Raw genomic sequence first — 15,305 nt, 5'->3', positions numbered from 1 at the left:
ATAATTTTATTTTAGTAATATTTATTTATTTATTATCAGAAAACGTACCCTAAACATTTGTTTTACAAAATTTTCTGCAATTTTTTAAACTTATCTGTTTCTTTTTAATAAATTTTTGTGTTAATTTTGTGATGTTTGGTTTATTTTAAATAAATATTTATAATTACTATAAATCATTTTTATGTATTTTTTCTTGTTAATTTTTGGGTCATAGTAATTAGGTGATGTTTTATTGAAAGAAATCAAGTGAATTTGCAATTTGTAAGTATGACATACTAGTATGACATACATCTTTATGATATAAATTCATGCATCATAATAAATAACAAACTGGTGTATGTTAAATGAAGATAGGGTCATTTAATGAGAAAAAGCAGAAATGAATGCAATGAATTTCAGAGACAAACGGGAGCAATAATTCTCAAATCTGAATAAAATCACTGTATTTTTGTGTTTCCTAGTAAAGTTTAGGTAGCAAATTACAATTATGTGCACACTAGTAATGTTCTCTGACTCCATCAATAACAAAGAGGCAAAAAATATGACTTATAAGTTTGTTTTGTTAGTTAAACCACATTTACAGGTCAAACACAGAGTATGGCTGACTGATTTACTGTATTTCAAAACTTTGTCCATGTTTTGTTGGGTCTCTTCTCTCACAAACAGACAAGGCTGGTGATTACATGACTCTAGGAACACACATATACTTTAACGGATTAAATTAAGGAATATTTATACTACTTACAGAAATTGCATGGACTACATTTAGATTTTTTCTGTCTCAATGATCAGGTTTATTTTGCCCACAATTCTGCACCTAAGTCCCAGAGTCAGAAAGCAGCACTGTATTTCTGCTCTGCACGGAAAATGTCCTCAACAAATTTGCTATCCAAACATCATTTTCAAAACAGACAAATTGAATAATTCAGCACAATTACCTGAACAAACACACACTTTCACGCATGTTAATAGGATTAACGAGCTGCACTTAACTGTCTGTTGACATTTTCTGAGGACGTTTAGCTTTTCCATCTTTAAACCAACATCCTCACTTTCCGAGAGCTTGTAAAGGTTGCATTGATTAACTCCTAACAACAGCAGCATGCACCCCGACCCCAACAGACTTGGACACATCCAGTTGAGGTCTCTCCAAAAACAACCCTGAGGGCTTTTGAAGTGTGAGAGCGACCTGCAGGCTTGAACAACATGACCGTTTCTGTAGACGCGGCCAAGCCCACCAAAGAAGAAGCTTCCGCTCAGCAGATCCGTCGTCAGAGGCAGGAGGCTGCAGCACTCCAGCACTTCTCTTTGTTGTCTGTCTCTCCATGGAGCAAATACAGCCGACTGCTTATCCTTAATTAGGAACACACTTCAGCTCATGAAGTTGAACATTGTGCTTTTTGGAGAATTTATGAACTTAAAGTGGCAATGAGTAAGATTTTTTTACTGCCCTTTACCAGAATATGACTATAAAATATCTGCAAAGAGTTGTTGATCAATACCGAGAACTCAGTGATTACTCGGCCAGGTGGTGAGAATTCTGGCTCTCAAAAGTCACTCTCCATCCTGTACTGTGTTTTGGAACAAAACCTCTCCACCCACTGGAGCTTCAAGAGACTCCCAGTCCCCCTCCACACCTACTGACGTTTGCAGCTCCGCAGCGATAGAAGCCGGCGCTACCAAGCACACAGACCTTGAACAGAGTAAAACACTCGCACTGTTTGCTGTGGTCATTTGGCTTAGTATAGCATAAAGTGGCAAGTATGGTTTGTTGCTATGGTAACAGTGCAAGTCATTGGGGCTGTTAAATGTGTCACACCTGCTTGGGAAGTGTGCAGACATGTGCTGTGGCTGCAGCCCTACAGCAGATATTACAGAAAGAATTGTGTGCATTTGAGGCTAGGTCCACTTTCCAAGGCTGAATATTTTGAAAAAACATCAAAATGAAACAATTTGATAATGCCGATGTCAGCGGCAAACCCTGTTTTCTAAAACTTATGTTCTTGTGCAAGTAAACTGCATTGACAATTACATTTTGAGGGGAATGTATTCTTCCGTGGATTACGTTTGTCTGTAACATTTCATATGAATGTATGTGATCACATGGTCTGTGGTGTTCCTTTGTTGCACACATTACATATGTTACATTACATTACCATAACCAATTGTTTTTTATGCCTAAACCCAGCCTTTCCTTAACTTTAACCAAGCAGCTTTGGTGGCTAAAGGTGATGATCGTAATAAGAATGCAGTTTAGTCATGTGGGCCAACACTTTCTCACTCCCAGGTTGTGAAACAGCACAGCTTGGTCACACCACTTCTGTGACAACAAAACCACTTGGTTAAGGTTAGGAAATGGTTAAGGCTATTGTAAATGGTTAGTTATCCATAGATATGTTAATAATAACGTAACGTCCTTCTGGGGCTGATATTGTAGTATTATGGTTGAATTTAATTTTATTATTAATCATAATTGCGACTCCTCTCTGCCTTGAGTTGTAATTTGCGGTAAAAACATGAGGAAAGCATGTAGATTTTAGGACAGTGTGTCTTGTGTTAGTTAAGTGAGTTTCTTGCAATAAACATATATCGACTTGTGTTTTGAGAATATCATTAATGACTTTTAACTGTTTTGCCTGATTCCCCATTCCACATATGTTCCAACGGTTAAGGGTTTAGGCATAAAAACTACTTGGTTAAGGTTAGGGAAAAGCAACAAAATGGAAACTCATACGTGAAGGTCCTGTGGCTTCCACCCCCACCTTCCTTCACAAACTTTCTCGCTCTTCCTCTTCCCTACAGTTTTGGACGTTGATAAGATAAGAGTTAGAACCGTATCTGCTCTTGTATTTGCAGCTAACTCCAGCACACCAACAAACCGCTCACCCTCATCCTCTTTGCACAGTTAAGCTCATATCTCAAAGACGCACACATTTTTTGTCTAGTGTATACACAGATATTTTCCAAAACACACCACACCGAGTGGACAGAATTTTGTTTGCTCCGTCCTGCTGTGTTGCATCGCTGAATGTCATCAAAACCACTGGTAACACATGACGAAAACAGCACATATCTGATATTGGACGTGTGCTCCAGGTGGGTAATCCTTGCAGCCCATAATTTAATGCTTGACACAAACCAGTCCACACTAAATAAAGGACCACGTAAAATTAACTGCACAAGAGATTCAATATTTTTAAAGTAATGAGACATGGCCCTTGATCTTGGAGGCCTGCTTCAAAATGGGCTGTATTCCCTACCAAATAAAATTTTTTGCCCTATTTTTCTGTTCACCTCCATTCTTGCCCGTTACTTTCCAATAATAAGTCACTGCTCCCCTGTGGAGACCCAGCAGCGCTCCACTTGGAGATACATGGGGAATGTGTGGCTGAGCTTAGCCAGAAATGAAATTATAAAATTTGAGAAATATGGAAGAATGGAGATTTGACATCAAACGATTACAGTGCACAGTAAAGAGTACAAAACAATTGCAACGGGTCCCTCCAGTACACGCTTGTCATCCGATATTCCGAAGCAGGGACGTCCTCTTCGCAGCCGATCCTCCAGCTCGCTGCATCTCAGACGGAAGATCAAAGTCCCGGTTACAAGATGAATCCTGGAATGCTGTTTCTCTGTGGTCATTCAGATGAAGGCCAGGTTTTTCCAAGTGTCCGGGGATGTGCAAAAACCATCGGTCCTGAGAAGGGAAAACACATGTTGGAGCTTGGCAAAGCAAGGCCGATCCTGGATTTCCTTGATTTCCCTGGTAATGATTCCGATCTGTGGACCACTCCGAAGACAAAAGGCAGACCACGAAATGGAATGTCTGTGTGTGTGTGTGTGTGTGTGTGTGTGTGTGTGTGTGTGAGTGAGAGTGTGTGTGTGTGTGTGTGTGTGTTTGTGTCCGCATGTGCATTCACTTTTATGTTTGCATTTGTTTTGGTGAAAACCACATCCGCAGTGTCTATTCACTATATAATATGGCTATCATGTAAGCTATATAATGAGCGATGTAGAGGAGGGTAAACGAAAGTGAACTCAGCTTCCTCCTGCTTTTATTGGCAGGGCAAAGTCTGTCCGTCTTTCAAGGAAAACAAAACAAAACACAACATGTTTTATGCTTTAATATAATTGTTTTTTGTTCACATTGTTTTCCATTCACTGGAAGTCGTAGTTACACTATATTTCTGTGTAGAGTACAACGCAGCTCAGCTCAATGGGTCGACTTTCTTGGTCTCAAACAAAGACAGCCTGCAGTAAAACCATTTCAGCAAATGAAATGCAGGACAAATGTCCCTTTGCACAGTATGGTTACAGAACATAGGTTCATTTTTTTTCTACTGAGCCACATATCTGTGTTCTTCATTCAGTGCCATCATCTGATTGAGCCCATGCTCTCTGTAGTGTGTGTGTGTGTTTCTCAACCAACAATGTTAGAGGCAAGCACTGATAACAGCTGTGTGGGCCGACACACACCAGCAAGCATTACTGTGGGTCTGAAAATAAAAATCAAGTGAAATGTAAACATTCTACTATATTACTATATTAGGATTTATTATTTATTTATTTTTAAGTGTCCCAGGAATGCTCTTCCAGAGACTTTCCCACCCTGACAAGATTACAAGAATACAGGCATGGGAAGTTACTAGATATTTTACTTTTATTTGCTTAAAACAAAACTTTGTATTTTTTATGACCTAAACGCTAATCTCACCTTTGAACAAAAAGTTGAGCGCACAAACAATAAAATGCATTCTTGCCCTTTTCAATAACCTCAGAGTTGATCATTTTATAAGCTGCGGCTTGCTGGTTGGGTACATGTCTTTCCTTGTGTGTCAATAGACTTGACCCAAAATCTCTGGGGGTTGACAGCTTACCTCTGCTGCTCTGCAGACCACAGCTAACATCACTGGGCAGTGTGCTCTGTTACAGTTGTGACCACGTCCACCAGTGATGTGCAAGATCAAATCACTGCAGCAAGATTAAAAAAAAAAAAAAAATCAACTTCACTAGGTGCCAGCAAAGTCTAAATTTTCTACCTGGGTTTTATGCCACTTTAATACATCCATGGCTGGTCTCCATGTTTGTCTCTGTTGTTTTATGTTACCCACTCCTTCTCAGAAACCAAAGGGGATCTCCGGAAATAAAGCCAAATCTACCTGAAAGTTACCTTTTAAATGAATAGAAAGGAATTAATTCGTTATTTTTATGAATGTTAGCCGGGGGGAAGTCCATGTCAATAGCAGGGGGCTAACAGTTAGCATGTGGAGCATCCAGCCAGTATCCAGCACTCAGTAACAATGAGAGGAAGACAGCACCACTACTGTCCTACAGAACAGCTAGAGGGGGAGTGAAATAATGTGACATTTTTCCAAATGGGTGAACTATCCCTTTAAGGTCCACAGTTTCCAAGTAGTGCAAATGACTGCAAGAAAATGCATTGGAGAGGCATGTTTAAGATAAATGAGTGTGTTCCCTGGTTGACAGTGATAAAGAGACAGGGACATTGTGCAAGAGGAGAGAGAGACAAACTGCAAGAGACAGTGTTCCTGTGTGAGCCTGCGTTGAGAGCTTCATTAAAAACAGTCCAACCTGACAATTATTATTTGAAAGAAAAGCTGCCATGCATAATATGAGCAACATGTCCCGGAAAAAAAAAAAAAAAAGAGAAAGAAAAAAAAAAAAACATGTTTGAAATGTGTTGCATGCATTTGGAAAAATGCCTGCCTTGGTTTATTAATGAAGTGTGTGTGTGTGTGTGTGTGTGTGTGTGTGTGTGTGTGTGTATGCGTGTCGAGGGGGTGGGGGTAGTGATGTGGTGTGATCTTGCAAGTTTTAGTCACCACAGCGCTGGCCGCCAAAAGCCAATCATACTTTTCCATTGTAATGTTTGCAAATGGAGTCTATATGACGCGTGACAAGTCGGCGAGGGCGCGCTCGGTCCTGAATGTGCTAATGATAAGAGGAGAGCGGGCTTTGTCCCAGCGGCAGAGTCTGGTTCCTCTCAACATGGGAGCCAAACTCGCTCTAATTACCGTTATCATGGCATATTAATCCACGGCCTTAGCCTCATGCAACACATGCTCCAGCTTTATGAGCATTAAGCTATGTGTGGATCTGATTGATTTTTCTGTGAGATAATTCGGTTTGATGACATATATTTGCTGCATTGTTTAACATAAGCCGTACAAACTGCCTGTGTCACATAAAGCCCTTTTCAAGTCCACATGCCAGAATGATCATTAGACGCATGAATCTCGCTGTGTGTATGGTAGTGTCGGACTCTGGCACGTCACAAGTGACAAGTCACCAGTATTTAGACTTGGGGGACAATCAGTTTGGCGATCTGACTGCCACCGCCTCACTCTGTGCTGGCCAAGGGGAGCCTGGCCCGCCACGGCCTCCTCATCCAATCTGCCTGCTCCCTGTTACAGTCTTGGCTATTCACATTGGATTGCAATCTGCATTTGGATGTTACTCCTCACCCATGTGCATTTGATTCAAATTTGTCATTAAAATTTACTTCTTTCCTGTCTACAGTACTTCTCCACATTGTTTTTGCTCTTCCAGCGTTTATGCGGTTTCGCCATAATTCATGTTTTATTGTACCTTCTCTCTCCTCGCTTCCATTGTTCCTCGTGTAGGTGGAGTCGTGGCAGAGAGTTGGAAGCGCTCGGGCTTCAAGGTTCAAGATATGCACACAGAGCAAGATTGTTTTGCCGCTCTCAGGTGCGAGCAGATTTGGTCCTGTGCTCAGTGGCACTGGGGTGGCTTGATTTGGCACCACATGCAGTCTGAGCACTGCTGGAGAAAGTGACTTCTGAGAGTAACCAGTTACTTTACACAGTTACTGGTCCTAAACAGTAACTAGTTACTTTACTTAGTTACTCTTTAGTTAAAGTAACTGGTTAGAATTACTTATATGTTACCTACTTAAAAGATGGCTTTCTCAGTGTGCTTTTTGGTGAGGTCACCACTGCTGTTGAGAAAGAAAGACAGCCTTCCTGAGTGCACAGTCAACTCAAAAATCATCACAGGCAAGAACCTTTCATTTGCATTTATTGCAAGAACTGAGACTGAGACTGACCAAATGTTCTCAGTGTTTGATGACAGCAAACGCACAAGTACCAACAAGTCGGCCAGAGTGGAGATAATGAGCTTTGACTCCATTTATTCACCATGCTTAGACAAACAAACCAAAGTGGTATAGAGCAAATACCACATGATGCAAGCTGCTGCACGGATCCCATTTGACACAACGCTTCCAGCTTAAAGCACATCTATCTGTCTGTATATCTGTCTATCTAGAACTGATTTTTTTTACTGGGGTTATATAGTAAAACTTGTTTCTATTCATCTTTGTTACTTCTTTTTTGTATTTATGAGTCTTATGTTTACATATATTTTTATGCTTATATAGTTGTAAATGTTAGGATTATTTAGGTTTAGATGGCAGTTCACTTTAGTTTGAGCTTCTTGTTTGAAATACAATAGTGTAATAATATGGTTCTCTCATTTATGAGTGTGTTATTCTATTGGTGTATTGATGTGATAAAAAAAAAATGTTTCTATTTGACTTTGTTACTTTTTATATTTATGAGTCTTGTGTTTGTACTGTATATGTTTTTATATTTATATAGTTAGGATTAAAAGTGTTCGGATTAAACTTTTGTGTTTTTACAAATGTTTGGATAAAATGACAGTTTAGTGCAGAATAGTGCAAACTTTTTTCTATCTATCTATCTATTTATCTATCTATCTATCTACATACATCTTTTTAACTTAATAGATTAAAATAAAAAAGTAACTAAAGTAACATTTTCAAAAGTAACAAGTAACTGATTACTAAAAATGAAAAAGTAATTAGTTAAGTTACTTGTTACTGCAAAAAAGTAATCTGATTACTTTAACCTGTTACTTGGTAACCAGTAACCCCCAACAATGAGTTTGAGTTATCAATATGTATCTTCATTGGCAGCCACAGGCACATTTGCATTCTATGTAGCGCTGTGGAACGTATGTTATGAACTGACATGGAGAGCTGAGATACAGGAAGACACACCGTTCCTCTGCTTGAAACAGATGTACACGACCTCTCAGCCACGGTGATGAAGGCTAAACTGACCCACAAATCACACTAAGCTGGCCGGAAAGGGCTAACAGAACTTGTTGGGGTAAGAAATAAATTTAACCCCCTGAGGGGAAACCATTTCAGCTCCAACCAGCATATCCAGACAAAGAACAAACCCTAAGAGAGGAATCAAAATAAAAATCCATCTTGCGGCCCATCTTTGTGGCCACTCCCTCGCACAGCTTTCACAGGCTCGGGAATAATTCTGCACAGAGCCACTGCTGCAAAACATGAGCACGGTCCTCGCTCTTATGTTTTATTTTTGCAAAACTGACTAAAATAAAGGGTGCATTTATTCAGAGATTGTTTCTTTCTCCTCAGGTTTTTTTTTTCCCGCCTTCCTTGTCTGTGGCAATGGAACAGTCAGTATATTTCACCCAGAGTTTGGCTTCGGGATGCTGCCAGGCTGCCGGCTCTCCACCACCGCCCTGACTGCACCTCCAATTCCCCCTGCTGACAATCTGAACATTTCTGCTCTTAGTTTGTTCCCTTTTTTCCTCAATGGATAAAAGAGACCATTTACAGACATGATGGAGAACCTCTGAAAAAAAAAAAAAGTGCACAATGTGAACATAATTCTCTCTCAGCTCCTTGGTGGACACGTCGTTAATTCATTTAAGAGACTTTCAGCTTGAATTGGGCCTGCTAACCACCAGTGAGTGTTGTCAAGTGACTCAGAGAATAGGGCTGAGTCATAGATGAAGCTGATGTGAGCCCTGTGCAGATAAATCTTTAATTCTGCATCCTGACGGCTCTCCACTGTAATTGCCCTCCTTCTCCATCCTAGCTTCCCTTGTCTTACTACATCCTGATTCCCAAGCATCCTGGCGCCATGAATAAGGACTGATTTTTTTCTCCTTCTTCTTCTTCTCCGAGACACTGCCAAAGCCCCTTGCTATGAGCCTGTGAAGTGGAGCGTTGTAACAGATACCGATGGGCAATAAGTTCAAAGTCCTCTCTCTTTTTCTTTTTTTTTTTCTTTTTTTTTTTTTTTTTTTAACAGGCTTTTTGGTGAGCACCCTTGCTGGGAATAATGCTCTCTCTGTATGTCCACTTTGCCACTTCATTGCAGGGTCTATGAAAGCTGACAGCCTTTTTCATCAGAATGAGATTTTAGATGAAAGCTCCCTGGCATCGGCTCAAGGTGAGGAGGGGTCCACTTATTGTCAACAAAATGAGCAACGCTGTTTTGGATAGTTTTAGGGCTTGAGAACCAATGAACCTGGAGCCACTTCAAAGTAGACACTCCACTTCATATAACACCGCTGTCTTGGAAAGCAATTTGGGTGTTTTTCCTTTTTTGTTGCATGAAAGCTAGCATGACCTAAGATGTGCTCATTTTCAGGATCCCAGATGACTATATATATTTATATATGTAGTATCTTGTCACTGAAAATTAAAGTTGTTATAATTAAAGATGCACTGTGCAATTTCTGCACCTTTGCAGCCAAAAATGAGTGCAAAATACTTGTTTGAAATTTAAGTGAACCAAAGTGGAATTTGTGGTTTTGTGTAATTTCGCAAGCAGTAGATTACCATCTCAACATCTGTGCATTCATATGATTAATATTTTATGGTATGATTCACACTGAATCATTTGTTGTTCATATACATCATCATATTAAACTGCCAGATAGCTATGTTGTGGTCCTTTTTCCCCCCAAAAAAAGTAGTCTAACATTACATGAGCAGCAGCTGATTTAAAACTAACTTTTATTTCATGGAACACAACGTAGTATAGCTAGTAAGGTTTTGTGTATCACAGACTAAAATTATGGCATTTCTTATAAATCATGTTTTCCATATGGCTTTGGCTTACACACTATTTCAATTAGCACAGTCTATGTTGCAAATTAGCCCGCAATCCTGCTCCTTTCTGATGTCTTTTGTCATTACTGTTGTCATAGGACACGCTTCTTTTATGACCAGTCATCAGCCAAAGCAGCTCAGTGCCGCCTTGAACTCTGACCAGTTTCCCCACCACATTTTGTGATGTATGTGTTTGGAAACTGTGGCCCTATTCGTGCTCAGCCCGGCTCTGTTTTGGCAGTGCTGTTACATGCCTCTTTCAGTCAATCACTGGGCAAAGTTGGTCGGTGCTGCCTTGATACATGATCAACCTACCTGCCCGATTTCATGATGTTATGTCGATGCATTTGAAAACTACAGCCCTGTCTGTGCCAAGCAGCGCCCATTGCCATATTCCCTTCAGACCAAATGACTATAAACAGTGAGAAAAAAAATTGCACTGCCCTCTAGTGGTTGAAACTTACAGGCATGTTGCCCTTGTAGCCACACCCAGTCAGTGATGTAGCCACAGGTACTCTACCATGAACAGCTGCTAAAAACACCTGCACACACATCACTAAGCCTAATCACCTGTGCTTACTGCACATCTCTCAGTTGAGTCCAGAGGGTCCTCACTTCACTCAGCCCTTGGCACTTTTGCACAAGGCACCTTTAAAAGAATGCAGCTTGAACCGTGTACTTTCATCACACCTGACAAAATTAGTGATTTGAAAAAGTCACTCAGTAACTTTTACTCTGAGTACATTTTAAATGAGCTAAATTTTACTTTTTCTGCAGTAGATTTTCACAGCAGCACCTCTACTTCTACTTAAGCAAAATATCGGCAAAGCAACAGAACCTCTACTTTTGTAGCAATTTCTGGTACGCTTTCCACTACTGATTGTTAGCTAGCTATCAAAACCTCTAGATTCTTTAGAAACATTCTTTCTAGAGCATTTTTATATGAGAAATCTGTGAACTGGTAACTATTTGTACAATTCCTGTTCTGTCTGTCTGTTTTGCTAAGACCACCTAACAGATCTGTGCTTGCTCTTCCAGGGTTTCCCACCCTGACAGTGGCCTAAGTTTGAAATGCGCATTGTGGGTCTATACCCTGTAAACATGTAACATGCAATGTAAACATGTAATTTGCCTCATTACTTTGTACCAAAAGATACCAAAGCGAAGGGAGGAGCTAAAGACCTTGAGGTCATTCCTATGTTTTCATTCGTCACTTCCTGTGGGCATGAAGGACACAATGTCCATCCACAACACCAGAATTTTATGAGTATAAGTGGAGCAAATCTGTGGCATCACATTTTGTGGCTATAAGATGCTCTTCTCCACTGTAATCTTTGTGATTTAGGCGGACAAGATGAGTTTTTACATACAAAAAAAAAAAAAAAAACTCACTACTGCTTTGAATAAAAAAAAAAAAAAAAAAAGCTTACTTGGGGATTTAAGATTTTCATACAGCAGCAAATTTTCAGTGCAAAAAGACCTCAGAGGATTTGAGACACGTGTAATTTGCCCTCATTCTCCAACAATGAACCATTTAGAGAGTAAGCCACTTCCCTGGTCTGGTTTTGACTGGGAGTAAACGGACAGTTTTTTCTCAATAGGTATGATTCATTATAGCACAGAGTGATATAGCACATAATTAGATCACTCTGCAGTATATCTGGATCTCTTTCTTGGTCTTGTGTAACTGAAACAAATGCATAAGGGAGCGTGTCTTCATCCTGTAACTGCTGATCCTTTCACAGGTATATATCATCAAGCTCTTTGGGAGGAAATTATATAATTTGGAGATTTTATCAAGTATACAGACAAGACTTTGATAATACTTTGACAATATGTTTTACTGTGAGAGATGATTCACTGCTGTTCCACCCCCACCAGGTACTGTTAGCCTAAGCTTCATTGTAGTGATACTCTGAAGAGACTTCTACGGTTGTGTTCTTGATGTTATTACACATCAGGTTGGCCCCAGCAGGTCCAACTGCACTCAAGTTGAGGATTCGTGGGAGGTTCTGAGAAATATTACAGCAAGGGAAAGCGTTTGGCTGCCCTGGACCAGCCACTTAGCACATTCCTCTGCAACAGCCATAGACGTGGTCTGGGTTCAGTCCTGTGTGTCCCTACGCTCTCCTCTGGGTGAAAATTGGGCAACCGTAAAGCCAGTCAATCAAATGGCTCGCATCTGAGGCAAAGGTGCTGAGTCAGCAGGCTGTGACCGAGCTCCGCTGTGCTGCCGATAGCTGAGTTTGCTTTTACTCTTCTGTGTCTCTCCAGACCAAAGAAAGCCATTTTTGTCTTTCAAACATGTTCTTTTTTCAGAGAGAGGAAACCTAGGGAAAATTCCTGAACTCCTGTTAGAGAGGTCGTAAAGCCTTTTTGAAAGTCAAATTGCCACAGTTCTTGTAGCTGTGAGATCCACGTGCTTCAGACCATCTCTGCTTAAGTTCATTAAGCTTACTGACATTTCAGTACATGGCCTAATACATGTAAGACATTTTCCTTTAATGAAACTGAATTTAAAATCAATTTAATCACCAAAACAAAACTGTTTCTAATTGCACATAACCAAAGAAAGGCAACCGGAAATTCATTGTTACAGAATGTGAGGTAGCTAAGCTTACAGCAAGCCTTTTTCACAGAAGACATTTTGACATTAAATATGAGGGTAAACACAGGTGGTGCTAATGACATTAATTAAGGTTGTGTTCCAAGTAGGTCTAATGCTGCGTTCACATCCTCATCAGATCCATGGGGTAATTTAGGGTATTTTCACACATAGGGTGTTTAGGTCCACCTAACTGTCTAGGCCGGCCGAATTGGTGCGGTGCGGGTAGTGTGAACACAACTAGCCACACCCGAGGTCGACCTAAACAGCCGTACCGAGAGCGGCTGGAAGGGGTGGTCTCAGAGCGGCGCACCAAGCCCTTTAGTGCGGCGCACCAAACCAGTGGTGTGAACGCGCAGCGAACCCAGGGTCGGCCCAAGCCTGGTGTACTCCACAAGTTTGGGCTACGTAGGCTCCCGTGGCGAAAGACACAACAAGTCGTGGACAGACATGGAGTCCAGAGGAAATTCATTGCCTCATAGACATTTGGTCACAGGAGTATATCGACGCGCAACTTTCATCAACACACAAGAACAGCGAAATATACGGAGAATTTAGCAAAAGGCTCCTTGAAAGGGGCTTTACTAGGACTGCCGCACAGTGCCGCATGAAGGCCAAAAAACTTCGTTCAGAATACATAAAAGTGCGAGATGCACTGAACAAAACTGGCAGTGATGGCTCTGAAAAAGACAAGTTCCCTTGGTTCGACGACCTCCACAAAATCCTTGGGACAAAACCTGTCGTTGATGCGGTAGATATTGTGGAGTCCCATGAGATGTCATCATCTGCTTCCAGCACCGCCAGTGCTAACGTTAGCACAGCCGGCCTGTTTATGGACAAGGATGCCGATGATGGTGAGTAACGTTAACAGTTAACGTTAGTTTATTCAACTTTTCGCAGAGCTGTTGGTGGAAAGCATTGTTTACATAGGAAGCACAAGCTCTCAAGTCAAAATGCAGCAAGCAAGCTTGAAGCTACTGTACTATCTGCCTATTCGGGCTATGTAGCTAGCCAGCTTGCTAATGGAATGGTGCTACACACATCATTTCCGTCTGGTTGCCATGGATACGTGACGCTCCATTCTGTAGAACGGTGGACTTGGTACGGCGATAAAAAGCATATGTGAAACCGAGCCGCTCCAGTTGAAAATTGATACATTGTATATTTGGGTCGACCCAAATATGTGACTGGGTCGACCCAAATATGTGTGAAAACACCCTTAGACGCTTCCACTTTCTGGTTTGTGAAAAACATAGCATTGTGTTCACGTGCTTTGTAACCCTGAAGAAGGCTAGCTTTAACCACCAAGGCTAGCTTTAACCACCAAGGCTAGCTTTAGTCAATACTCTAGTCTAGGCAACTGCCCGTGGGTTCGACGGCCCATCATTCCAAAACCCCAATAGTCTGAAAAATGTCCCATTCGACTGAAAGCCCATTAGTCCCATGGCCCTTGATTCCAAATATAAACACCCATTATTCCAAAACCCCAACAGTGTGAAAAATGTCCACTCAGTAAATTTGGTTGGGTTCAGGCAGGGGTTTCCTCAGGTTAGGGTTAGGGTAAACAGGGCTGGATACATTTCTCAGCAGGAAACCAAACTCAGCACATCACCAGCAGGCAGAAGCCCAACAGCTCCAGAGTGTGTGTTGTCAGAGCAATGACCCTTCAAAGGAAAGGCCATTCATCAGGATGATGGGCCATCGCACCAATGGCATGACACCAGCATGCTTATGTTTTTCATTGTTTTATTAAAACAACCATATTGGAAAACAAAGCATTTGTGGATTAAACATCTCAAACATGACTCAAACATGAAATTTTTAGCTGTGGCTGTGGTATTATCAGATCAAATTTCTTGCCATTCACAGAAAACTCTGTATCATGAACTGATGTTCTGAAACATCACAACTCGGCTAATTTGTGTTACACGTAGAATCCTGATTTATCTGACTTGATTTAGGGCGTACAAGTGCACGTCTTGCTCGCAAACAGGAATATACGATAAACTGGACACCACATGAACTGAGCATAGCAGCCAGGGTCCTGGTTGTTCAAGCTGGCTCACTGGACAGACGAGGTACAACAGCAAATGGAGCAAAACCTTAATTAAGGTCAGGATCAAATTAGTTTAACACATGAGTGTGTTTTGTGTTGTAAACAATAATAACAAAGTCTCAGATGTCCTAGGCTAACCCTAAAGCCATCTAGGGTGTGTCCAGGCGGATGCGACCATGGCAACATTTCAAGGATCAAGGATCAAGGATTGTGATTCCACTCAGATTTCTACAGATGCATCTCAGTCTGGACGCTCTGGCCGCTCAGTTTGGATTTCACACCGTCTTTTGCAGCACTCGCACTGCGACACACAATGATGACGTCTAATTCACACTTAAAGAAGTACATCAGAGCAGCTGAGTAGAATCCATGCTGCTGATAACAGAGCAGCGTGGAGGATAACTCAGAGAACAACAGAAGCTGAGATAAACTGTCAGCGGACACTTTGGGGGAAGACTTCTGGGTATTTCTTCCTGCTTCTGCACTGGAAAGCCGTGTACATACAGTACTTACTACAGCTAGTGCACATACTTACTGATGTCGACGTTGTTACCATAGCAACCTGTCCACAATGGATGATGATGTCTGGGCACACAAATCAGATCTGATCACCTGCAAATGACAGTGCAGACAGTCTTACTTAAGCTCTGATTTGAGAAACAAATCCAGCGTGCCTGCAGTCTGAACAAGGTCTTATTGTACAG

The sequence above is a fragment of the Myripristis murdjan genome, chromosome 23 (genome assembly GCF_902150065.1).
Source record: "Myripristis murdjan chromosome 23, fMyrMur1.1, whole genome shotgun sequence".
In the NCBI taxonomy this organism is placed as follows: domain Eukaryota; kingdom Metazoa; phylum Chordata; class Actinopteri; order Holocentriformes; family Holocentridae; genus Myripristis; species Myripristis murdjan.
Note: the sequence above shows the minus strand (reverse complement) of the source record.